At 37.8% G+C, this 26,796-nt stretch overlaps 1 non-coding gene across 1 annotated transcript; it reads right to left on the bottom strand.

Annotated features, from left to right (window-relative positions):
* Positions 1-231: 231 nt before the first annotated feature.
* On the bottom strand, positions 232-24,646 carry LOC131070692 (uncharacterized). Its single transcript, XR_009359338.1, has 3 exons — positions 24,575-24,646; positions 669-728; positions 232-544 (listed from the first exon to the last, which is right to left on the bottom strand). It is a non-coding gene; the product is annotated as an uncharacterized LOC131070692 (transcript).
* Positions 24,647-26,796: the final 2,150 nt, after the last annotated feature.

Consider the following 26,796-nt stretch of genomic DNA (forward strand, 5'->3'; position numbering starts at 1 on the left):
TAATTCAAAAAATAGCAAACTGCACTAGCCAAATCCCAAGTTTGATTGTCGTGCCAAGTGACGATTCACAATATCAGGGGGTTTGGTTATCATGCCAAGTGACAATGCAAAATATCAAAGGGTTTTGGTTTGCAATTACCCAAAGGTTTCTACTAATTTATCCTACTATATAAACATCAACAATCTTTTGTTGTGTTGCGAACAAGTGCACTATAGTATGGTGAATCTGACTAGTTTAATGGTTATCTCTATTTACGAACTGCATAATCAACTTCTTTCACTTAGTATGAATGATGAATCCGTTATACTAGTACACATTAATATATAAGTTTTACCTTATAAAATATTTTCCAGCACCTGAGTATCATAAACAAAAGGTAAACTTTTCAAAACTAATAGCTAAGCAAACCCCTGTTGTATAGAACAAATTTTTTACATATGTTAAGGGCAAGATTTATCATTTGATAAGCATAAGAGTTCCTTCAATGCAGCACAATCCAATTGATGAAGCCTCTCACACGCGTTCATAATTAAGCTTTTCTGACTATATACATAAACATCAGAGATCATGTCAAAATAACAATCTCGACATTAGGAATTGAACAGATAGTCATCTAAGTAATAAACTTTTACATAAACATCAGAACTTAAAGACATCCTAGATATACCTTTATTAGCATGTATGTTGGAAGCCATGCAGGTGCAGTTGGGATTCCCACCCAAGCTAACTGCTCAAACCAAAATTACAAGAAATTAATACAATACCAAACTAAACAAATAGAAAGTAACTGAATTAAACAATTCTTTGATCTGAAACAAATATTTAGACAATCCAATATAACTTCTGACATACACAATTTCACATGCATCTTTCAAGTCTTATGAATGGATAAAAGCTTAGTATAAAAGTTTTTCATTTTTAAACTTCTAAAATCATGATTGCTTATTTAGACATTTTTTGTTTTTAGGATTTTCACTAAGAGGGTATTTTTTTTTTTCCCAAAAAGGTGGCAGTGCCACTTGATATATTTTATTTATATATTTCTTTACCAAAGCTAATTCAAAGAGCTCCCGGAGAAAAGAACCAGAAAGAAAAACTTCGATTCTTGTTCGATAATATATAGAAAGGTTGTGAAACTTAAATCCCTAATATGCCAAAAAATACAATATATCTCGTAATGTCCAGAATACCGAATGCCACAAATCATCCCCAAGTATCGAATGCTTCCTGGAGTATGTTGAACAAGATGAAGTCCAAACCAAAACATCACAAAAGTTGTACACATTTACATAGCAGTCCACAGTCTGCCTCACTTATGCATTTATTCAACTTGAAGTCCAACACGCTTCATAGATTCTCAAATCGACATCCATTCACATCATTCAGATACAACAAAACCACAGAACCCTCCAATTATAATACTTCACATATCAACTTTTTATCATTATGAAAAAGACAACTGCATAACCATGTGCAATATTATCCTGTACCCATGTCCTCCAAAATTATTTTTCTAAGAAATGGAAAAGAATCGAGATCACAATTCAGACCCACCATATTAAGTTCCACCTTGGAACTTCCCATATTTGCCAAATGATTTGCAACCCGGTTCCCTTCTCTATACACATGTGAAATAGTAAAGTTTACAAATGTATCAATAAGTGCCCATGCTTGTTCAAGTAAATATATTATCTGCCAATTGTCAATATTTCTCTTTATGCAAGCGTTGATAATAATAGCTGAGTCGCCTTCGATGTGAATATAAGAGATGTTCATTTTTTTAACTAGTAGAATGCCTTCAAGTAAAGCATATGCCTCTGCAAAGTTGTTAGTACCTGGTGGAATGGAAACAGATTTCAAAGCAAAACACACCCTGTGTGGTCCCTTATGCATACTCCTACTCCTGCATCACCTGGGTTCCCTTTAGAGGAGCCATCAAAATTCAATTTGAAATACGTCGAATCCGGAGGACACCATTTCACTTTAGTTCTATCAATTTTACTAGTTCTCACTCTCGGAAAGCAAGGTGATACAGGAATAGAAATGCCCTTCCAACAATTAATAACTTGACCATCCCAATAAGTAAATTCCCTATTTGGATTGAACTGATTTGAAACATGAGCATTAACCAATTCTGATACTGATTTTTCAATGTAATTGAAAACATCAGAAAGAGGAGACGTCTTCTTTCTAAAAATATGCTTATTTCTTTCCCACCAAAGTGACCATACTATTATGGATGGGATCACTTTCCAAATGCATTCAAAAAGAGAGGATGAGTATAAGACTAGCCAAGACTGGAACAAATCCCATACATTATTTGGAAGAGGGATGCTAAAGGAAAGTTTAGCAAGCACAAACATCCAACAATAATGAGAAAAATCACAGTGGAGGAGGAGATGATCTAACGTTTCATTATGCTCACCACAAAGTACACAGGCAAATGGAGGTGCAATATTCAATTTATCAAGTCTCTCACTGGTAAGTATTCTCTTGTGTAGAGCAAGCCAAGCAAACATCCCTAACTTGGGAAGAATATTGTTGTTCCAATAGAAGTTATAAGCTCTTTGTGAATAGGATTGAACAAACATCTGATGAATTGCCTTATACCCTTCCTTGATAGAGTACTTTCTGTTCTTCGTAGGGCACCATATCAATTTGTCCAAACCATTAGAGATAAAAATAATGCGGTTCTTGAGAATCAAAGAAAATTTTACCTTTTGATCCAGGGAGATTGGGAGTAAAGATGGCTTCTTCCAAATGACACGATTTGAAGGCTTCTCAAGATCATCTATGTAATCATAAAGGTAAGATCTCCATTGAGCAATAAATATAGGGATCGCATCTACTAGAGATTCCTCAAGATTAAGAGGGGGGAGACCACTCCATGAATCATGCCAAAAGAGGGTATTTTTGATACTTAAATAGTCTATGATTTTAACTCATGTATATTAACAAATTATCATAAGGTCAGGGGATCTGCAAGGAACGCAAGTCCTCTAGCCTCTTTCTTAGTTAGCAATTTTTGTGTGTGTATGCCTCATAAACCTTCCTTGTCTCACAATTATCACCAATGTGGAATAAATGCATGCCAACACTTTATGAGAAAATATCCTCAATGCTATAACAATTATTACTTGTACTTAATAGATTTTACATATCAAGATTGGCTAAGATTGAATATCTCAGGAGTGACATGCATGCTACTTTCTATCTCTAACTTAGCTACTGAAGAAGGAACTTTGCACCATATGTAGACTCGTAGGATTACACAGGCATGACCTACACATAAAAATCATCATTCTGTTGATTTTTTAACATGTTTAGATCACAAATAAAATTAAAAAACAATCCATTTATTATTGGAACCAAAAACCATGTATCTATTTTCAAAACAAACCGCTCATAATTAGAAACTCCCAACCTTGAAATGACAAAATATAAACTAGAAATACAGCTTTAAAAAGCCAGAAGGACAAAAACAAATGCCCTATATTTCTTTATGTATCTTAAATACAAACTCTATATCCTATACAATCTTTAGGCGTCATAAAATATGAACTCACATGGCAGGTAATGGAATATTTATTTTGAAACAATTATCTGAATATACTTATGGTTCAAAATGTATACAAGTAACCTGAATGACTATTGGTGAATACGAACTAAAGTGATATAAGAGTGATCACATGCATCCTGATGATGGATCACAGAGTGTGATCTGAAACGTTGATCTAAAAACTCGCACACGATCTTATCCGGAAATCTACTACAAGAAGAACTAAAGTATTTGAAGACAATTTTTCCATTCAAAAACTCAATAATGAAGTTGTACTACTAACCAACCAATGCTTATTATTATGAAAACGAAGAAGCCAACTTAAAAGTCCAAGGTAACAGAAATTTAATAGCCTTGAGGAATAATAAACATGAAATTGTCACAGTCCATTAGAATGAATGAAAGGGCTTCTGGAAAAAACACCATTTTTCTAAAAGCTTTTTCACACAAATTTTTCCAAAAGCTTTTGCTTAATCTTGATAAAATCAAAATTCACTAAGACACAAAAACTCATGGGTAAAGGATATGAGAAACCATCATTGCATCTAGAGAAGTAGAAAAATAAGATATTTTCCAAAAGCCTAACCACACCTGAATGGAAGTAAAAGAATAACACTATAATATAATAATTTAAATGAGGTCAAATTTGATGGCAATATGTAATGTGCCCACTTTCAGGTCCTCTTGTAGAGTGGCTGCTACTATCTTTCAAGGTCTTTGTCAACTGGTTGGAGGGAGTTTTTTATGTCACCAATGAGCTCAAAGGATGTATTGGAGTGGAACAACACTTTTTGGAGTGATTTTAATTTAAACAACTCGTCCGAGACTTATTATTTTAGTAACTGTCAATCTCGACATTGTTTGATCAATTGGGAGTCTGAGCTGACTTACTACTTTTAGCAGTTACTATTTATAGTAATCACTATTTCCAGCAACTAGTAGTAGTTTAGTCTCTCCTTAGCTTCAGCATACAGTATCTTCAGCTTCAAGATTTTTATAGTCGGTAATTGTTTAAAATTTAAATTGAAGAGATATTGGTGACTAATGATGTTTAGAGTTCTTATTTTAAATAACATTAAATGCTAAAGTTAAATTAAATATTTAACTGATGTTATTTAAAATAATACAAAGTTTTAATATTGGCATCGGGGGAATTATAAGGTATTGATTTAAAATATTAAGTGATTATCTTTTGGGCACCAAGGGAGTCATAAGGTGAATTTATTATTAGTTTGAAATATGCAAACTCTAATCAAGGCATTGGGATGAAAGCAATATAAAAAGGCACTTGGAAGCTCATTTGACATATACTTGACTTATTTATTTTCTCTATGAGAAACTTGAGAGCTTGGGCTTTCATTTACAAGAAATATGAGGACAAAAACCTTCGGAAATCAATGGATTGGATGAAAGTCCAACTCCACATTTAGAGGTGAATCCATCAAGGATTCATCATTGAGCATATTTGCAAGTTTCACATAAGTTTTGAGCTTCAACCAGCTAGGGTTTGAAAGAAGGAAAATCATATCAGCTAGGGTTTGAAGTTTATTTGCAGAAGGATTAATTCTCTTGTAAATGTAAACCAACACAGAAACACCAAACTCAGGTGTTGAGGGAGACACTTAAATTTATCATAGCCTATCAAGCAAAAGGATTTAAGCTTGCTTGCATAGAATATTTGAAAGTGAGATTTGAACAATAAATTAAATATTCTAAATATATAAAATTTAATACCCAACAACCGATTAATAACCCATAAACAACAAATTTAAGGATGAAAAATTGAAGTATAAATAACAAGTAGCCCCAATTACGTGTTATTGACCACACTTGAAAGAAAAATTTACTGCTTATAGCAGTAAACTATTTAAGTGATAAGATAATCATCAAATTACAAATAAATAAATGATCTTTTTTAGAAACACAATGACAAGTTGAAAACATATTTGCAACTTCATAAACTAGACTACTTTTGCAATCACCCAACAAACAACACTTACACTACAATAATAGAAATTCACTTAGTGACAACCCTCAAAATTGTATATAATTAAATACTTTGGCACCATTTAGGCTCTAATCATCTTATGCCTACCATATAGATTTCTTTATTGGCATGTTAAAATTGTTTGCCAAAGATATTTCTACATCATTAAGGAGTTATAGCTTACAACATATTGCAGTTACATTTTAATGGACATAAAAGGTTTTTTAAAAGAGGTCTATTTTAACCTCTCACTTAAGCAAGCATCGGGGTGGTTGCAAACAACTAGCCAAATACTCCTGCTAGTCCCTTCCAAGGTCCATGTGCGTCTTCCCACAAAACCAGCCATCCACCCTAGCAGAACCAACAAAGTTGTACATAAACACAGATGAGTTGATCAGGACCTACTAAATCTCCCAAGGATGGAATATGGGCTCATCAATGAGTCTCGGTTTCAAGAATGTTGTCTCAAATAATACAGCTTCCATCTGTAAAGAAAATTTATAGCAGTTCATTCACAATCATGCACAATGTACTGTCACCAAACCAAGTTTCCCAATGAAAAAGGAAAATGGCTGCTATTTGATTGGAGAACCCTCTAAAAGTTCCCTTCACAATGGATGGAGTAGAAAACAAACTTTGGCTTCTCAAAGAAAAAAATCATTTTGCCACCTGTACATTCATGGGTGTCTTTCCTGGACCTAAGACTATGAATATGAATTTTATAATAAGTGGACACCCACTAGATTTGTAGACTTTCTCATGATGCCTAAAGAATAATTCATTTCAATCTTCTCCTCCAAAATAGAATGAGATCAATACTTTCAAGGAGGTCACTAATTCATTAACAATCTTGCTCTCTTCATGAAGCATTGATCTCTTCATAAAGCATTGACTGCCAACTTTCAACCTAATGAAAGAGAAACCCACTAGTACTACCATCCTCACTTGGGTCTATTTGCCTCTTCTTCCAAGTGAGTGCTAGGTAAAAGCAATTAGAGAAATTTTAACAGAATAATATTCTTTTATTTTCCATTTCAATCAAATACAGGCTACATATTTATAGGATTTGTGTTTCCTATTCTATAGGAAACTCCCTAAATGACTTATCTAAATATAATGAGTTGTTTTTACAACTCATTATATAATAACAACCAATTACTATGACACCTAGAATAGCTATGTGAGTTGTTACTATAACTCACTTTTATTTCAACGTAACACATAATATTAGACTTATTTTATGCATCCTATAATGCAATATTACTAACACCTATGTGAACACTAATTCCCAACACCCCCCCTTAGTTTGAACATGGGGAGAAAGTACATCACAATACTTGATGACCACACTCAGTAGTTCATCCTAAGGAATGACTAGGGACATAAACATCTACTCGTGACAAGTAATAGTGGAACTCGCCTCACAATGCTTACTTATGCTTTCATCCAAGGATAGGGACAAACACATCTACCCATGGTACCAAGGATAGGGATTAACACATCTATCCAAAGTCTTACATCAAGTTAGGATAGGGACAAACACATCTATACAGCATCAAGGTTATGAATAGGGACACACACATCTACTCACAACAATTACAATTGGGGAAACACACATCCAATCATAACCACCATCTCTTGTGACTGGGGACAAACACTTCCAATCACTTACAACATCTTTCGAATGGGGAAAAACACTTCCATTCACAAACAACCAACAATAGTGATTGGAACATTCACATCCAACAACAACATAAAAAACTTGAACACCAAGTCCTCATTGTTGCGTATGCAGCCACCATTATAGATCATTGCCACTTTGATCACAAATGATATTAGATGGTTTCCGCTACCACCAAGAAACCAATCTTGGCTTTAGTAATTTTGGCACAAGTTGATTTGTCACTAAAATAATTTTGCAACCCCGTCGCTAGTGACTGACGAGAGATTGTTGAATGTCCTCCAACCTCTAGTAAAATTGCTACTTAGCAAATCTATATTTTGAGGCTCATCTCATAGTTGCAATGAAAGAATATATCCTCCCCCTCTTGGTGTAAACATCCCACAAAGAGTGTCGGGTACCACCGATCATGCACTCCAATCATAAATGTAATCATTTGTATTCAACACTTTTTAAAATTTCACAAAGCAAATAATGACTCAACAAATGGACCCTATTCTAAAACTTCTTTTTCTAAACTAACACAAAATATTTTTATAAGAACTAATACAAATTTTTGAAACACTCAATCTACGAATTTCCTTTCCTTGTTACAAAGCTGCTAATTGGGTGAATGCAGGCAAAACACTCATTTTGATAACTTGATTAGGATTCATACTTTCCAGCTGCATCAAACAAAAGCATTCCAGCCATCATTCGCACACTCAAGCATAACATGCAATTACTACAACCCATATAACAAAATTTTCTTCCGACATTTTGTATTTTGTCAAACACCTCTCAACCTATTTCTATTCCGTATACACTCACCCCAAAATACCCCAATAAAATTTCCTTTGAACTACAAAACCGTGAATCCTCTTGCCTAACTGAAGATTCTTTAAGTATGAACACATGCAAAACAATTGTGACACCCATTCGGCTTGAATCAATGCTTATATTACAGTTTTAAAGGGCGCAAGCAATCAGAAGAATATGGATTAGATTCAGATGAATCTTTGCACAAGCCACACAATGTATATTATGAATCCCTTCAAAATGGTGTAGCCACACAGTTGGAGAAGCCTGCGAACACAATATGAAGCCGATGCCACCTTTTACGGGCTCAACCAAATTGAGGGAAACACAAAAAAAAACTAAGGTTGAAAGCTCACGAAAAAATAAACTGTGGATATAGCTACAGTTCTATGAAACCTGACCGTTGGAGGAATGGAAGGGTACTCTGAGACAATAGAAATCACAATAATGCCAAAAAACACTTATTTGAGCAGGTACCATGAATCATAAGTTGTCGGCAAGTGATAACAATGCTCTGGACAAACAATAATCTATCCTGCTATAATGCACAGATCAACAAGATTGAGTTTCTAGTCAAAAACAATTTGAAGTTTGTTGCTACCAGATCAGGCAAAGCGAAATGGATCTCGACCAAATAACACAAGCAATAGCTTGAACCCTTGGAAATCAAAGCTGCTTAAATGAATGTCATTGCATATGCAAAGCGTTGTGCTCCAGCAACCATACAAGCCACAACCCCAGCCTACAGTACAAGTAGAACAGGTCGATTCAACCAACAAAATGCCCAAGCTTCCCGACACCAATAAAAGCGTCAGCGTCGGAAACTGATAAGCTCCGATCAATTTTCATGCAAAGGGCGAAAAGTAATTTTCCAAAACACGACCCAAGTTATTGAAAGGGCCAAAAACAATTGTGTTGGCAACCATCATGAATAAAGATGCACATCAAAGGACCAAATCTGTCGCTATGCTGCACAAGATCTCAATATCACACCTCAATATTCATATTGTTGCAGCGTTGATTCAATAAATGTAATCCATTGAAAAAGAAGATCTTGTTCCCATAAATTAATGACTTCAAAACTGATTCAAAGAAGATCTAGGCAACTTGCTCTAATACCATAAAAGCAATTAGAGGAATTTTACACAGAATAATATTCTTTTATTTTCCATTTCAATCAAATACTGGTTACATATTTATAGGATTTGTGTTTCCTATTTTATAGGAAACTCCCTAAACAACTTACCTAAATATAATGAGTTGTTTTTTATAATAACAACCAATTACTATGACAACTAGAATAGCTACGTGAGTTGTTACTATAACTCACTTTTGTTTCAACATAACACATAATATTAGACTTATTTTATGCATCCCACAATGCAATATTACTAAAACCTATGTGAACACCAATTCCCAACACTAGCAAAAACATATCCTCAAAAAAAGTTCTCAATCTGCACACTCAAGAACATTACTCTGCAACAACTCAAGCACTCCACCCATTGATCCTGGTGCAAGATTACCTCACATTTGGCACTCTGTTTGCACATTCAAGAACATTGATCTGCAACAACTCATGCACTCCACCCATAGACCCCGGTGCAAGACTGCCTCACGTTCGACCCTCTAACTACATGCTCAAGAACATTGGCTCTAATACCATTGATGAAGGGTACGGATTCAGGGGTGCAAGAGGAAAACAAATTTTCCGAGAAGTAAAATACTGGCCATACGGACCACGGAAGCAAACTAAAAGTCGAAGCATACAAGGCACACAGGGCCAAGTCCTACGGACGCAAGGGGATTGCAGCAAGTACCATTGAGACAAGGGGAATCAGAGATCGCAATCGGAAGAAAGAACATGTGAAGGTGCCCAGGAGAGGAAAAATATAAGTTTGGTAGAAAAAAAAATCATTTGATGGTGTCTAGCGCTAGGCAGTTGAAAAAAGTGGATTGGAGGAGGAGACTACAGGATTCAGAGAAGACAACCACGAAAACGTCTACAGACTGTCCTATGGATAAAGGGAAGGTTGTTGTACTGGATACAAGCAAGAAAGAAAGGCAGCCGAAAGTCACAGCGGACACAATCACTTTCGAGGGGTTGAACGACAATGTGTGCAGGCAATGGTGATTGGAGGCGCAGTCCCTAGATGACATTTTGGTGAAAACACAGTTAGGAAGGGCATGTGTGCATTGGGCCATTCATATGCTGATATTCGCCATTCAAGATTTTGAGCCTTGCCTGCGCATGATGATAAAATCGTACAATGATGAGTTACACACCTCCTCGTTCAAGTACTAGCACACAGACGTCACCGTGTCTTTTGCTCCGGATGACTTTGCCAGGGTTTTTGGCATTCCTGACGAAGGGAAGGTGGTGGACAAGCATGCGATGAAGACGTCCGCCGACAGGAAAAATCAGCTGCTACAACAAATATGTCGGGATAACCTGACCAGAGCAGAGTGGGACAGGATTACGGCACCCAAGGGGCAAGGACTGAAAAAATCTTACATAGTACCTAGAGCATGGCAGTGCTTGCTTGACTTGATGAAGAGTCGTCTCACAGGAGCTAGTAGGGCCTCCGACATAGTCATGCTGATGATTGCATTGATGAACGGGCTCCGGAATGGGACGGTGTACAACTGGGCTACTCTGCTGTCAGACCACATTCATGAGTTCCTCACACTAAAGCACAAGGCATTCTATATGCCCCACCACGCCATTGGGTTATTCCTAGACGCAGTCCGTATATAGGTGCCGGAAGAAAGATGAGGGTGGCAGCCGCGGGACAACATTGACCCTACCATGCCCTCCATTTTTTACTGGACTCATTTGGATACACACACAGGGGATGCACCATCCAGTAGGAAGCGGAAGCCCCGGATTCAGGTAGTCTTTGCTAGCGAGTCGGATTCGGCCATCGAGAGTAGTTTAGGGGCAGAGTCGGAGGAGACATCTTCTCGATGTTCGGGTGGTGATACTAGATTTTGCCTCTCACACACGGAGGTACCATATCCAGAGTTGCGTACGGAAGAAGGCACAGGTGGTATGGTTGCCCTCGGCCAGATACCAAAGGGGAAGCAGGGACTGCTAGGAGGAAGAGTGGTCCGACCTACAGGTGTTCAGACAGGGAGGCTAGTATATGCACCCGCTGTGTTGACTACAGATGGGACCGTGACACCATTACCAGCAGCAGGAGTGACAGTGGGAGCCATATTAGCAATCCCTGTGCCGGGGTTTGGCCAACTGCTCCTCGTCCCTCCCTCGGGCAGATTTCATAGGTCCCTAGCAACAGTGTAGTTCAACCGAGGGACAAAACCCTTATTCGGACAGAGCCAGTAGTACAGCTGATGGAGGGTGGAGGTGGAGAGATTAGGTTAGATAGGGGTGACGGTGAGGGATATAATACAGACTCATGGTTGGAGCAATACTCAGCGCCACCGAGAGCCCCAGTAGGACCCCCGCCTACCACACCTCACCGTCAAAAGGTGGTTGATTTAGAGGGTAGTGACTCTCCTCATGAGATGCGTGCACAGGGGGAACCTACAAACCTACTCCAACACATGGGTGGTGCGGAGGATACGGTGCCACAGGTAGACATTCCGATGCCTGGTTCTACAGAGAACCAGCCCACTACCTTGACTCAGTTTTTGGCAACATTAGAGAGTGAGGCACGCAGACTTTTGGCCTTGACGGAGGAAGGGACCCTAGGGCAGCCAGGGTTGTGTTGTGACCATTTCACACATCGCCCCATTAGAATGGGGACCCCCTCTTTTTCACTTAGTTTTGCCTGTTCTTCTCTCTGCTTTTTTTGGATTTTGAGTGAGGTCTGTCTGGACTAGGGCTAAACCCTGGGGGTTTCTTTTGAATGTGTTTTCTAAGGCAAGTCCAGCCGAATTTTGAAGGTTATTATGTATCCTCCCGAGGATTGGGATTGAGATAGTGAGCTCATAGGTCTCAGGTTAGGTTAAGTCAGGAATCTGTTTGGGGTAAATTCAAATTTTTTTTTCTAAGTACCAGCATTTTGAGGATGAAATTGTACATTTTGTCTAGGTAAATTTTGACCAAATTTTGGGAAGCAAGATAACTAATCCTGGCTTTGAAGATGACCTAACCCTGCATGATGAAGTAATTTGAAGATTTAAATTGTGGATATTTTAGCTTGAAAAGGTGAAATCGCCCCTATCCCTCTCCCAGGGACCAAGGCGAAAATGTTATTTAATGCATATTTGTCTCTAACTTCCTTTAATTGTTTTGTGCAGGGTTGCCAGGGGAGATAATTGGACGTGAATTGAAGATTTTAAGGATTTTGAAGGTTTGAAGATGATGAAATTGAAGGATTAAGACAAATTCGCTCCTATCCTCCACTGAAGGACCAAGGCGAAATGGCTTATCAGGGTCATTCTTGGCCTTGATTGGTCAAATTGAAGCGTCAAAGGCACAAGGAAGGATGAAATGAGCATAATTGAATATCCAGATTTAGTTAAAAGCAATGAAAGGTTGAACTCTTTGTCTAGCAAGATGAATTCGCTCCTGTCCCTCACCAAGGGACTAGAGCGATTTTCTTCACACACACCTTTTGGGACCTTTCCTGGACTTCGGCTCTTGTTCATGGCTTGTAAAAGGATGATATCTTCCCCAGCAAAGGGATTTCGATATAAAAAGTGAAAAGATTTGGCCTTGAGGACAAAAGGCGCTCTTGTCCCTCACTGAAGGACTGGAGCTTGAATTCCAAATTTGCATTATCCTCACAAGATTTAAGTGATTTCGCGATTTGAAGAGGTCAAGGGAAGTATGTTTTATTCATTGAATATAACTTGAGTGGGCTACAAAGGGGAGAATCAACCCAAGTTGCAATAGGCGCTCCTGTCCCTCTCCAAGGGACCAGAGTGATTTTCTCACAAGGCAAAATTTCTTGCAAGGGTAAAGCAAGTTTCACGTTTGAAATGAATGAAGGAGGACGTAATCGGTCCATTGGAGATAATTTCGAAGGCTAGCAAAGCACAAGTGAGCTTATAATTGCAAAATCGCTCCTGCCCTTCACTGGAGGACTAGGGCGAAAAACCTAAAAGACTACCTCTCCTCTCCAAATTGGTACAAATCCAGACCAAGGCACAAGATTGGAATGTTATTTAAAGTGCTTCAAGAAGGAATGAAGTTGCAAAGACCACAAAATTCGATGAAAATTGGCTAGAGCGCCCCTGTCCCTCACCAAGGGACCAGAGCGAAATCTTCAAATATGCCTAATAGCTTAACATTTTGGAATGCTACTTTCGTTTCCAAGATTCAAGAAGGAATAAGGAATGATGTTTTATGCCTTGAAGGTAATTAGATATTGATGTGGTTAAGAATTTGTGCTATGGACTAAAAATCGCTCCTATCCTTCATTGGAGGACCAGGGCGATTTCTATAAAATCAACAATTTTCTTCTAAAAGCCATGCCAAGACAAGGTGATACAAGATGGGAAATGTCTTTCGAAAAAAGATGGACAAAGAATTGACCCCAAGAATCAACAATCCTAGGCTCAAATGCAAAAATTGCTCCTGTCCTTCATTGGAGGACCAGGGCGAAAATCTTTGGAAAGCCCATTTTGTCTTGAGAAAGCAAGTTAAACATGCATTGAACGAACAATGAAAATCATTGCTTACCCCACAACATGAATTGGCAATTTGGAAGATAAAGATCAAGGACAAAAGACAAAAATCGCTCCTGTCCCTCACCAAGGGACCAGGGCGAAAATGCTTTAAGGCAAGCTCCTTCCAAAGATCAAATGAATTAAACTCAAAATTCCAAACAAAAATGCCATTTTGGACGCCAAAGGTGAGGTTTTGAATGTGAAAATAAGAAATGCAAGGTCTAAAATGCATGAGCACTCCTATCCCTCTTCAAGGGACCAGAGCGATGTTATTGATATCCATTATTTTCCCCATGCTTGAGCACTTACTTCAAACAAATCGCATTAAATGTCAAATTCGCTAAAACCTTGAAATATTTTTATTAAATTGGCATTTAATAAGGGTGCATTGATATTTAATAATTAATTTAAGCATTAGAAAATTGTTTTTTTTAATTATTAAGACCTTTTGAAATTAATTATTATTAATTTAAAATAAAAGATAGAGCGCTTGGGGTATCATTTTAGTATTTTTATAAAGTCGGCCTCTTCTTTTATTAATTTTTGTTTATTTTTTGGCCTATTTTCACCAAGTCGGCCTATGGGAAATGAGGTGGTGAACGCCTATATAATATTGGTGTTTTGAAGCATTTTAATCAATCATTCAATCATTCATTCAAGTGCGATTTGGAGAAGCAAAGGAGTGCGAAATCTGGTCTAGTTGGAGCGAATTATGTTGAAGGATAAAGGTGGTAAAATTAATGCTTGCGAAGTCTAGAGGAAGAGCATTTTGCTAAAGGAAGAGCCTCGACCCACATTTTGCCTAGCGAACTTGGCTAATTTTGCATCATTTCTTAGAATTAGTTCTCAGGTGGAGGTATGGCGTGAATCTTCCTAACCCAATGTTGAAATTTTGAATTTTGAATTTCAAATTGCGTAGTTATATTTAGGAAATGATAATTCAAAGATTTATCATGAAATTTCCTAAATTTAGAACTTAAATCTAGTCTATATTTCTACGTTGCAAAGTATATTACTCATTATGAAATGTTATGTAGGTATCAAGATGGCGACCCCAAAGGAAGGAGCATCCACTAGTCGTCCAGCTCTCATGAAGGAAGATCAAAAGAATGAAGAATTGGAGACCAAGACCGTGTCAAAGTGGAGCAACATTGGAGATACCAACTTGGGAAACTTCAGTGTGAAGAAGTTTCGAGAGGTCCCTTACATTGGAAAGCCATCACCTGTCGCAAAGAGAATAATTGAAAGTGGTATCATCAAGGCGGCCGGTTTCCCTCCAGCAGTCCAGTGTCATGAGTTGATGATCGAGTGTGCTCGCCATTATGACCCACAATCAAGATCGATCGTGTCTAAGGAAGGCAACACTCTAGCTTACCTTTCAAAGGAGGCTATAAGTGAGGCTCTCCATCTTCCAGAGCATAGAGATATGATTTACAAAAGCTTAGAAGGAGCCAGGTCCATGTACGAAGATGATCCAGACACTTGCTTGAGCATCATCAATAAGAATTGGTTACTCAAAAGTCGTCCTCGCCTGAGCAAGATTCCCAACACACCACATAGGATCGACTTCCAAGAGGAGTACAAAGATTTGATAACTTTTCTCAACCGAGTTACAGGGGCTCCTCAAGCCTTCTATTTCGAGAAGTGGATGTTCTACTTCATCCAAGTGATAGTTCAAGGAAAAGGAACAATTCATTGGGCTAGAATGATTAGCCATTGCTTGGACGTGCAGTTAAGAAGACTGAAGGCTACCAAGTCATTCCACATGAGCTCGTACATCATATATGCCTTGATTAGGAGTTTTGAATATGCAGGACTACCTCACAGAGGAGTGATCGGGAGAGGGCCCGGGGAAGTCAGAGTTTGTGACTCTTACGTCCATTTGCATCATCCACCTGGAAGTGACTACAAGTTAGTCAATGATACCTTCATGATGAACATCACCAGGACATTGCAAGGCGAGATTCACAATCGGCTATCTCAAGATGCACAAGAGCTTGTAAAGAGGTATGGTGCTTCGTTCATCCAATTCCAGAAGTTTACATATATTAGAGTTCATGGGTGTCCTTCACCTCCATATATGTTGCCGAGATATCCGACAAACAGGATAGTGCTACTTGAGGTGACTAGGCAGTTGGCAGCTTATGCGAAGGCATTCAGACACAGACATGGAAATGGAATTCTTGTGCCTATCATACTAGGAAATTCAGTTGAGGTATGTCCTAATGCTCTAGCCATGGATGACGAAGAGAGGGAGTTGGCCTTATATTCATTTTCATTCTTTGTCTCGAGAGAGAATTTTGATCCTTATGGGTATATAGAAGAGATAGTTGGTAGAAAGTACAAGCATGAATTTCAGGTAGAGGACTTTTGGATGAATCTCTCAGATGATTTTGAAGTAAAAAGAAAGATGCATTCCAGATTGCCTTTAGATTTCATCAGGAGATGCAAAGTCTATAGAGCGGCCGATCAAGCTCAGGACAGTGGCAGACATCTCCAATCATCTTATGGCCGAGAAAACAAAGCAGTGAGGATAGATTGGAACGAGCCTGAGGTTTTGGATCTAGATGCTTTGATGGCTTCAGTTTTGTCTTGTACTCGCAGATGGGTTGATGTGCAACATCAAAAGTTGAGAGAACGGAACATACCTATGACTTTTACTTTGGAGGAAAGACCAGGGGAAGGAGGAGCAAGTGTAAGTGAAGGCAATCTTCATCCTAGAAGCACAAGCGAAGGCAACCTTCGAAGCGTAAGTGAGGGCAATCCTCATCCTAGAGGTGTGAAGAGGAAAGAAAGACCTGAGAAAAGGGAATCCTCCAAGAAGAAGCAAGAGGCCAATCGAGATCGCTCATCCGACACATCTTCTCGACATGAAAAAAGGACAAGTCAAGTTGTAAGACAAGAGAAAAGGACACTTGAAGTGGAGGAATCTATGGAATCAATGGTACAGAATGATAAACACGAAGAAGGATAGGCACCTCAACGTTCATCAAGTCAATCTCTCCAAGTCAATGAGCTACATGAAGACAAGAATAATGATGAAGTGACATCTCCTCTCCGAGAAGAAGAATCATTGCCTAAAGAGATACAAGTAAGAGAGACGAGATCAGCCATTCCAGATTGGCTGAAAGAGAGACTAACAAGGGTGATTGTGATTTAGGACGAAGATAATATAATTGATTTAGAAAGTCTTGTAGGGAATTCTCAAGAAGTAACAGAGAAAAGGAAGGCCACTAAGATGTCCAAGATGATCAAAGATGAGACAGGATCCAGGAAATTGCAGATAGCTACACCAGCAGTGGACAAGTATGAAGGTGAAATCCTCACAAAGGAGTATGATGTAGAAACATTTGAGCTTGGTCCACTCACCACCGAGCAGACACTGGAGGAGGCAACTGATTCATTTGAGGCACTTAAAGACAAACTTAAGGAAGAAATGGAGAAAAATAGAAAGCTTGAGAGAGAGGTCGATGCTTGGAGAGGCTACTTTAGCCATCTCAATCAGCCTTTGGGACGTTAGGATCCAGTAGTATCTCCTGTGCAAGCACTTCCCCTTGAATCAGTTGGTGAGGCAGAGAGAGTCAAGAGCTTGGTCCAACTTATGAGCTCTTGGATTGACAAATCCCATACAGTTGCCATTGAATTTGCAACAAGAATGATGCAGAAAATTCACAGAGCTATCCAGGTTCTTGAGATCATCCACAACCTAATGATAACTGTAGCTGCTTTCGCTCATACTAGAGACGTTATCATTCCTGTTCTACAAGTAATTAGGCAAACACCAAGGAAAATCCTAGCACAAGAAAAGATAATGGATGGAGGAGCTCATAATTTACTCCAATGGTCAACCCCACTTCAGATGAAGGAAGTTCTTTTTGAAGACATCAGCACCAAATGCAATCAAGTTGAAGAAGTCATCCATCCGATTCAGGACAAGGTGTTTGAGGTATTATGTACTATTCTTGGCAGAAGGATCGAAGTTGAGATAGATGTGGATCTTCAAGAGTTGGAAGAAAAGGTCAAAGTTATCTTTTGCAAAGATGAGAATGTTATCACAGATGAGCAACGGGATCAAATGTTTGCTACCATGCTCCTGATTGAGAAAATCAAAGAACTTGAACCTGGATGGGATGCAGCTCTTCTCAAGGCTTTCGATCAGGTCATCCACTTGGAGGAACGAATGAGGAATCTTCCCAAGATTCCTATTGCTGAGATTGAAGGAATTGTGTCTAGATTCATTGCATATGCTAAGAAAGAGCATTGGAAAGGGAATAAGAATCTAGAAGAAAGGTTGTTGTAGATGATGTGGCACCTTAATTATCGTTGGTCTATGTTTCCTAGATTTTTGTGCCAATTAAATATTTGGCTATGCATTTAATATTGTTCAATAAAAAGGGGACTTTTTGTAATAAACCCTAATTAGGGTTTAGGTGTCATAATCTTAGCCATTGATCTTCTGTTGATCTGGGCCGCTCATTGTAATTGAGGATGCTATATATACCCTCACTCATTTTCATTTTGTCATTAGAGATTAGATGATTAGATGATTAGCAATTAGAAGTTAGAAGATTAGAGCTTTTGAGGGAAGAAAGTTATTTTGTAGCAAGATTGAGCATTGAAGAAAGAATTTCAAGCAATTGTTGTCTATGTTGGCTTTGAGATCAATAAAATATTGAAGTTATGGTGTTTTATTGCAATTCTCGTGGCTATCTTCATGGTTGTTTACTTTCTTGAATCATTCTCAGTCGAAATAGTATTTAAGTTTGAAGGACTAAGTGTTGGGCTTGATCTTTGGTGAGATTCACGTTCCAAACCACTAGCTTCTTACTGATTGTAAGGACGCATTGTGTGGTCAACTGGAGATATTTGGATGGCTTGAACCTTCAATCATTATTGAACTATTGATATGTATCTTCATGGTAGTATCGATAATTCTTAATGATTCGAAAAATCATTATTCACCTTAGAAGATCGCATCAATTCCAGTAAAGTTGTAATTCCTTGGCAATACTGAAATTGGTAAAATCTTACCAAGTCTAGCCCACATTGAGTTATTCTTAGGATTAGATTAGAATATATCTCTTGCAAACCCTACCTTTTGATCTTTTTGAGAACTTGTTAATTTTAGAAAATTCTGCAATTCGGAAATGTAAGGCCCCTTGATGAAACAACATTCACAACGACCACTGGTGCTTATCCACACGTAGAGACCCTACATCAAAGAACCTTGGAGTCACCCTGATTGATCCTTTTTTTGCGACATCTTCAGCAATTAGAGACTTTGTTCGAGAGGATAAGGTACCCTTGGGTATTTTATTCTGTGTTTGATAGTGTACAAAATACACGTCAACAGGTTGGAGGGTCTCCTGGAATTTGCTACCGGAGGAGTTGCTGAGGCGTTTCAGCGATGCTTTGTTGACAGAGGATGGCCTCGCGTGGATCTTCTTGTGATGTTGGAGGAGTGGGAGCACCCTGGACAGATTGGAGAGAGTAAGGTGCAGAGCCTACTTAGGAGGATCGAGCAGGCCATATGGGATAGTCATTTGGCACATCGTCGTGCTCAGCAAGAGGCAAATATCACTAGGGAGACACTAGAGTTGGAGTTGGCTTAGCAGAGAGCCCGGATAGGGAGTATGGAGGAGGAGTTGTCTTGTGTCTGCCCCGAGTTAGCAGCAGCCTCAGTCGGACGGGTGGCAGATAGGGCTTTGTTGGAGGCCAGTCTGAGTAGTACGAGGGCAGAGCTAGATAAGAAGCATACCGAGCTGATGGAGGCCGTATTCAGAGTGCAATGGTCTCGGGAGCACCAGTTGGTGGCTGAGAGGGATCTTCGCCACCGCACAGAGTAGGTGTTGCAGCTCCAAGAGCAGTTGGCCTCTTCCTCATCCACGGGACCATTAGGGACGCCATCTCTACCCCAATCCCAGTAATTTGTTGTTTTGGGGTTTTAGTTTTGCTTGTACATCATTCCCATTTTGGTTGTCTCTCGTCCGGAGACGACGTTTCTTTTTGGGGGGGATGATGTTGTTGGGTAATTAAGCATTAAGGTAAATTGTGTTAGCGTCAGCAGTTAACCCGTCGGTTGTTGACAGTTGGTACCGAGTAACTGACCAGACTCCTTTATATTGTATCTGTTTCCAGTCTTTGGACAGGCTATTGTGGTCGAACATATTGCTATCATTGTATGTACTGGCTTACCATGAATCAATAGAACACTTGCGAGTTCCATATATTTTGTGTACTTCTGTCATTTATGCAATGTCTTAACCTGACACCCTACGGGGAAAACATACTCCACCCAACATTCACACATAGCACAACAAAGAGTATAACATGATAACTTGCAAGAAGAAAATTACTTTCTATTGCTTCAATAAATAAAATACAATATTCAAAAAATACAATGCTTTAGCCCCATGGGCTTTATAGATCCTACAAGCTAGAGCTACTACTCAACTCTAAAATGAAGGAGATGATCTTCTCAACTTCGAATGATCAATCAACTTCGAATGATCAACTCAACTCTAAATGATCCACTCAACTCTGGATGATGAAACAACTAGCCCAAGCTCCAATTTATAGCATTTTTGTGTCTCTTGGAAACCCACGCCCCCTTTTGGCGGGCAACACATGGCCACCAAAAAAAGCAACAGATAGCCAAAATAAGACCAAACATTGCAAGTCTATTCAGCTTCCAAAGTTGGGTGCCTAAGATAGAGATCCCTCCATTTGCTTTGTAACTCTTCAACCTCCCCAAGTGAGCACCTAGAAAAGTGACTCTTCATTTATGCTTTGTGGCCACCACTTTGGCATGTGTTAACAAGTCTTTTCCACTTCCCAAAGTGGACACCAATGTGGGAAATTACTCCATTTTTCTTTCTAATCATCACTGACATGTGTCCACTGCTGAAAATAACATTTACCATTGGACATAGGCCATAAATAAAAATATATATTTTGTCTGCTATGTCCCCTTGAACACTTTCCAAGGTACAAGTAATAGCCTATATTTAGCCCTTACTGAAAATAGAATTATTCACCAAACTTACCCAAATCAAAAAAATATTTTTGGGTGATGCGATATTGCTCTTACACCCCTAGATGCTCCTGCATCACAATCAGCCAACATCAATTGATGTGAAGAGTGAGAGCAATCCCACTTCCCCCAAGTTATTTAATGTGTATTCTCTCATGGAATTGAAGTGGAATGGGAGCCAGAGCAACCAAAACTATTTCAAAGATAAGGTGAAGTCAGAAAGAAAAGATGATTTTGTTAAAAGAAACCTCCCAACTAATCAAGCCAGTGGGGGAGCAGGCAAAAATTCTTGCAATTCAAACACATGCAATGATCCAATGGGAACCCTCTAGGTATGCAATTTCAGCACGTCAATATTTACCAAGGGATATTGTTGCTGAGCTCTCATCATTTGAATTACAAGAAAACATCTGCAACTTCAATGTATGTTTATTGCAAGAAAATCATAGAATTACTCTCATATAACATTCTGAAGACTGGATTGTCAAGACCACTTCAAAAAAATTCATCCTAACAAGGGACTTGAGGCCAATTAAAGTTCTGGAGGAAAAAAAGGAGTCACAGGTTTCAACCATTAAAAGAATAGAAGCTCTCTTAAATCTGGAGCATCAAAGCTCCTTGGTTAACAATCACTAATACTATACACAAAGAATCTTCATCTGGTGCAACTAGAGAAATGGAAGACAGTTTATTGCCAAAAAACTAGACTGAATAATGATCACAAATAAATATTTCATATCAGGGAGAAAATGCTCAGTGCAATTCAATGAATACTCTTTCTAATCATTGGCCCACATTGCTGCAAATCATACCTCTAATATCCAACACAAACCAACCTTAGTTCAGGTTTGAGCCCATCCCTGTTTAGAGTAGAATACAACTGAGTGGAATGACGTGGACCAGATTCATGGACACAAGACATAATTATCCATATAAAATCTTAAATACCTTAAACATAAACAAAAGCACTAGAGTATAATAGAATTTGGGAATATTTTCAAACAACTGACATTCAAAATCAGCTAAGAGTGCTTCAAAAACAATTCAAAAGAGGTCAGATTTACCTAAAAATTTGGCAGACCAAGAACAATCCATCATTCAAAATCTAGCAAAACTTCAAGAAAAAGAGGAAATGTTCTATTGACAACATTTGCAAGAGAAATGGGTTACATAAGGATACTAGAACACATTTTTCATAAATCTGTCCCTAAAAGACTTAAACATTTACAAAATGATGATGAAATATTTATAAGCACCTCAGGCGATCCTAAGAGAATATGACTCATTTCTTTTGGGCAAATCCTGATGGAGCCACCCAACACTTCAAACCAAAGAAGGGCCCAATACAAGCCAGCTCAATTAATACTAATAGTAATAACTAAAAAGTAAATGAAGACAATAATAATATATTTATGAGAACGGTCGTAAAAAAGGAAGCAAGCACAGTTTACTCCTCCATTCAAGAAGGAGTACATAATTTTCTCCGCTAAACCAGAAAAAATGCATAGTTGTCTCCTTCAAACCAGTAAAAATGCAAAGTCCTAAAGGTTTTACAGAAACTTTACATGAAGATCTCACACAATTTATTGAGGAATCTCGCAAGAATTAAAAAATGCTCTAGAAATTAAATGCCAAAACTTTGGTGCTTAATTCGAAGAAATAAAACGCATGCACCTATACAGGCCTATTGCACTCTAAAATATGGCGTGCAAAATCTTTTGTAATTTAATAGCCTCCAGACTAAAACCAATCCTCCCAAAAATAATATCTAGTCAACGTTTGTCCTAGGATGCCACATTCCAAACAACATTGGAATGTGGGAAATTTGCACTCTAAACTAACAGAAAATTTTCGGTTTCCTCATAAAATTTGGTATCCCTAAAGCTTTTTACAGATGCAGCGGAACTTGATTTACAATATTCCCCGTGCCATATGATCCAGTGAGCCAATGATTGCTTGGATTCAAAGTTGGATAAGTACTCCCAAATTCTCTATCTCTATAAATGGTGATCTAGATCAAAAACTTCTCTCAACCAGAGAGCTTCATCAAATGTAACCCTCTTAGCCTTAACTGCTTGTCATAATAGGGGAAGCTCTTGTTAAAATTTTTAAATTATCTACATCCCAAAATCAAATCAACCGTATTCCGACAAATAGACATGAACATAGGGACTCCCATTTTCATTTTGTAGACAATACTTTCTTACTTTCCCCACTAATCCTTTGAGAAATAAAAAATTTCAAGGACTTGATACAAACATATTTGTTAAAATTTGTCTATTCACAACAAATCTTCCCAACACCTAACACCCATGAACTAATCACAAAACCAAGAAAAAGAATAAAGACATCCTATTAAATGTGATGAGCCAATTTACAAAGATTAATATGTAATAAAATATACCTCTTGAATCCATGAATCAAGGAGATGGCATGGCCAAGAGATAAGAGTTAACTCCTAATCATTCCCAATCAAAAGAGAAGTTAACTCTCTCTAACTAGCACAATAGATGGAGTGTAACTCAGCCTAGACTAGATAAGTGTCAATTGAATGCATAAATCAAGACACATGACTAATTGAGACAACTACCTAAGAGTGTGTAAATAATAATTATACTAGCCTACTGAACTATCATGAACCTAGCCTACTGACAATATTTTATTACTCTTAACATAACTGGATTCTAGACAATAGGTCAACAAGAAAAAGTCATATGTCATATTTAGTAATATTTCAGCCAAGGAAAAGAAAGACATTCTCAAGGTTCATGAATTCCTTAAAGGAAAACTCCCGATTAGATATCTAGGCTTTCCTCTACATAACATATGCAATTCTATACTTTGGGAAGGAGTAATCTATCGCCTCAGAAAAAATCTGCATGGACTTATACATGGCTCACTTTTGCAAGATAAAATTTAATTATTTAAATCAATCTAACAAGCAACCCTTACTTTTTTGCTGACCCCCCTTTCTGCTTGGCCAAATCGAAGCAGCAGTAACAAAAAGCAAGTGTACTTTCCTTTCAAGGAACGGAATACAAATGCAAATGTCCATTGGCTTCCTAGAACCGATTTGCAACTCCAAGCAACGGAGTGGATTAAAATTCAGATATATGAAACTCATCAATCAAGCATTGGCCATGTGTGCTGGATGGAGATTGTGGAAAAATAAAAATTTCAACATATGTTAACATTTGGAACCTTTATCTTCCTAGACAAGTCCATTTGCAAACTATGGATCAAACTTCTTTGAAATCAGTGCACTTGGAAAATAGGAAATGGTCCATTGACAAACAATTCTCTTCTGGGAACACAATTTGAAATTTTGGATATTCACCCCCCCTCCAAAGATTAAAGTATATAAAGCCATGCATTTTTTCAATAATAGGGACTTTGGCCAATTGTGGATTAATGTCATTACAGTTCTCCAAATCACTTGCCCAGGCATAATGGAGAAAACCAAACAGTTAGGAAAAATACTTTTGGGTCCAAGGAATCATGGTGTAGTAGTAATTGTCAACACATGTACACGTGTGACCCAGGTTTAATCCTCCTTTGCCACAATAAGTTCACCCCTAAGTCTAGTGTACATTTAATTAAGTCGTGGTGTTGACCCATGTTTAGATATTTTTGAGAAAATGGTCCAACCTTAGCCCACACCACATTTGCAATGGCCCATAAACTCACCCAACATTTATCAAACAAAAGAAAAACAACAAACTGAGCACATTTTTGTAAATTAACTTCTATGAAAACCTTCCCAAATCAACTCAACAGTGAAGACAAAGCATTTCAGGAGCAGTAAAACCTACTTAGCTAGAAAAAACGACCTTTTAACATAACTGACTTTAAAAATAAGAAGAAGAATTACTTACCAATGCATACTCGCCAGTCTCAAAATGGCGCAAATCCAAAACCTGCATATGAAGCATGTGGTTAATAGTAATTATGGTAACCAAATATTTTAAAATAAACCATAGCAATAGGTGTAATGGTCAAGGCTCAAAATACTTTAAATGAATAATGTACAGAAGCTCAGACAATACAGTCTATGAGAACATTCAAAAATATGATCGCAGATGCAGAGTGGATATGACATCAAGAACAAATGCTATAAAAGAAAGAAATTATAACAAAGTTCACAAACAATCAAAGTCATCAACAGGACTCAAGGATATTTAGTTACTAAGATGAAAAGAACCTAAGGTACTGAAAGTAATTAAACATAAAAAACAATGCCTATTAAAGTTAAACCTAAAGTGTTTAAATTTCAAGCCATATGATCTGATGAGGCATGTGAGGAAAGGATCTTTCGATGAAATGGAACAAAGCGCTAAAGAAGATCAAAGCTGGAGATATAGACAGGAAATGGATATTCTCACATGTTTGTAGCAAGTGTTGGAACAAAAGAACAATGAAATCATTATTGACTACCATGAGAGGACCAATAATGTCCTTGAGAGTATTGATGGTTCAGTAAGTCTTGATTGGACAATCCAAGCAAGAAGCGAAGTATGTCCACTAGAACTTCTACTAGAACCTAGAGTTGACGAAAGCATTGCAAGTAGAGATAAAACTAGCAATGTGTGCTTTTCCTATGACCCATACTGTGAGCCAGTGGGACTAGTAGGCCTTCAATGTTGAAATGAATTGATCCACAATGCTAAAAATGAGATTGAGGGTTGGGCCAAACTAGCGAAAGTACACAAAGAAGAACGTTGTCATTATCACAGCCCCATTTGTGCATAAATTGGCAGTGTCAAAAAGTCAGTTAATGCCTTTAAATTTTGTGACAAAATAAAAGAAATTATTAAAATAATGATCCCACCAGTTCAATGGGTCTCCTACAAGAACATACACCTTAAAGCGATAATCTCTCAAATAAAAATGGCAATGTGCCTCTAATAGATTACTAATCTTCAAATTATAATCATATACATGAATTAAAAAAGACAGACAAATATGAAGCAGCATACAACTTTCAGATATACAGACATCCATAGAGGATAAAACTAAATGTCAGACAAATTTTGTATAATCTTAAACCACATCTTGGATTCAATGATGGTTATTCAAATTCTTCAAAATCTTAAGCATTAGATTTTGTATCAAATTTTGTTTCATTTAGTATCCATGAGAAATAACATTCTTCCACCTAGCTGAAGGGCCCTCATAAAAAAAATAAGTTTTCACACAAAAGAAGACTTCTCAGAAAACGATGACAATGAATCCAAAAAGCAGGTTTGAAGGTTTGCTTTCTTGCTTTATCATTCACCATTTTTCCTCAAAATATGAAATCCCATACCCACCATAGGCGTGTTCCATACATCATCTAAGAATTAGCTGGTCAAGGCAGATTCTGGCACAGAGACTTACTGGACTTTAACTATCACATTTAGGGAGTCTTGTGTACCTTCAGCACTTCCAAGTGTGAGGTCATGGTGTGTGCTTTCATTTGAGATTTGGTTATTACTTTCCTTTTCATGATGTTTATTTGCATACAATTGCTACTTTACTTTATTTTATATTATGAGCTATATGATTATTAAAATCATATTTACATTGTACCTATGGGACCTATATACATAAAGAAAATCTACCCTTGACAGCTTTGCTTTATATTTAAACCTCATTTGGAATCATGCCTAAAGGGCTAAGTTGCATAAAGACACTCTTTCTATAGTACCTTAGCCTTATTTTAACATTTCCATTAAATTGTGAATATGGGAGCAAAATACATGAAGGCATTCTTTTCATGATGCCTTTGGATATCTTTACACATATATTTAATTGTGCCTACAAGGCCAAGGCACATAAAGACAGTTTTATCATCCCAAATTTTCCTTAGTCTTACAACTATCATGACTCAGGCCTAGACCATGATACAAATGGACAACTTTTTTGATGTCTGAAATCAATTGACATACACTCTTACATCACCTTCACGCTCTTTTAGATATGTTTTGCAACATGATAGGCACATTTCTTAGACACATCAGATTTGTCATAACTCAAACTAATCACTTGTTAGGCAGTCTTGGCTCTCATATTTGATATCATTTTTATCCATTTCAACGTAGGCAACTACAGTTGAATC

The sequence above is a fragment of the Cryptomeria japonica genome, chromosome 11 (assembly GCF_030272615.1).
Source record: "Cryptomeria japonica chromosome 11, Sugi_1.0, whole genome shotgun sequence".
Classification (NCBI taxonomy): Eukaryota; Viridiplantae; Streptophyta; class Pinopsida; order Cupressales; family Cupressaceae; genus Cryptomeria; species Cryptomeria japonica.